Here is a 1,083-nt window from a genome sequence, read left to right on the forward strand (position 1 = left end):
CTAAACACTGAAAACAGGAAATCAGTAACAGAAACTTGTATTAACACAACAGGAATTTAAAATATCAGCTAAATATCTCTTTGTAAAAAGGCACATTGATTTTAAGAGCCCAATGCTACTTCAATCTTATAGAAGTGAATTAGTCACAGAAAAGGGAGGAATTAGGCAAAGTGGATTATTTCCAATTCTAAAGAGAGAAAATACAGGTCCCTATGATTACAGAATTCATTTAAACTAAAATGATATTTCACAGCCACAAGTCAATGTTTTTTCATTTGGATACTAATTCATGGATCAGGGCCATGTTGAAAGCACAGAGCACTTCATGAATCTTTGGTCACTCCTGTGCAGGGCCATGATAATCTTCTCTGTATTGTTCCAATTTTCAGTCTATGTGCTGCTGAATCAAGCAGTTGAAGTGGATTCCAACGCTTCAGTTTGTAAACGCCCAACATGGCTGGATTTTACACCCATCTTTAGTTAATGAAAAGTCCAGAATCAAGACATTTTGGACAGACTATACTAAGTTTAAGGGTAACCTTTCTATCAACAAGTCAATTAGCAAAGATATACTGAAAATATCTGGCTTGAGAAGGATGATTTATTTCTGAATGACACACCCCATTCCCATGAGGAGAGACAGGGACATCCCAGTAACAAATACAGGCCTAAATACATCACCCTGTGGCAAAAAGGTCAAGTCACAATAGTACAGCATGCAGCCCCTAAGAAGAAAAGTAGAAACTCACTATGTAGATGAGGCTGGCCTCGATCTTACAGAGATCTGCCTGCCTCTCCCTCCTGAGTGGTGCCATCATGCCTGACAGTTATGGACTTTTAAAATATTTTATTTATTGTTTTTATTTTATGTGTATGCGTGTATTGCCTGTGTGTAGGTAAGTGCATCCGTGTCGTGCAATGCCTGCAGAAGACAGAAGAGGCTTTCAGATCCCCTGGAACTGGAGTTATGGACAGTTCTTAGCTGCCATTTGGGTGCTGGGATTTGAACCTGGGTCTTCTGCAAGAACAACCCGTGTTCTTAACTGCTGAGCCATCTCTCCAGCCCCAGTTCTGGACTTTTAA

The 1,083-nt window shown here is 39.8% G+C and overlaps 1 non-coding gene across 1 annotated transcript; it reads right to left on the reverse strand.

Annotated features, from left to right (window-relative positions):
• Positions 1 to 307: 307 nt before the first annotated feature.
• LOC115071548 lies at positions 308 to 413 on the reverse strand. Its single transcript, XR_003850645.1, has one exon. It is a non-coding gene; the product is annotated as a U6 spliceosomal RNA (small nuclear RNA).
• Positions 414 to 1,083: the final 670 nt, after the last annotated feature.

This window comes from Nannospalax galili, unplaced genomic scaffold, assembly GCF_000622305.1.
Source record: "Nannospalax galili isolate Female #2095 unplaced genomic scaffold, S.galili_v1.0 scaffold538, whole genome shotgun sequence".
NCBI classification, from domain to species: domain Eukaryota; kingdom Metazoa; phylum Chordata; class Mammalia; order Rodentia; family Spalacidae; genus Nannospalax; species Nannospalax galili.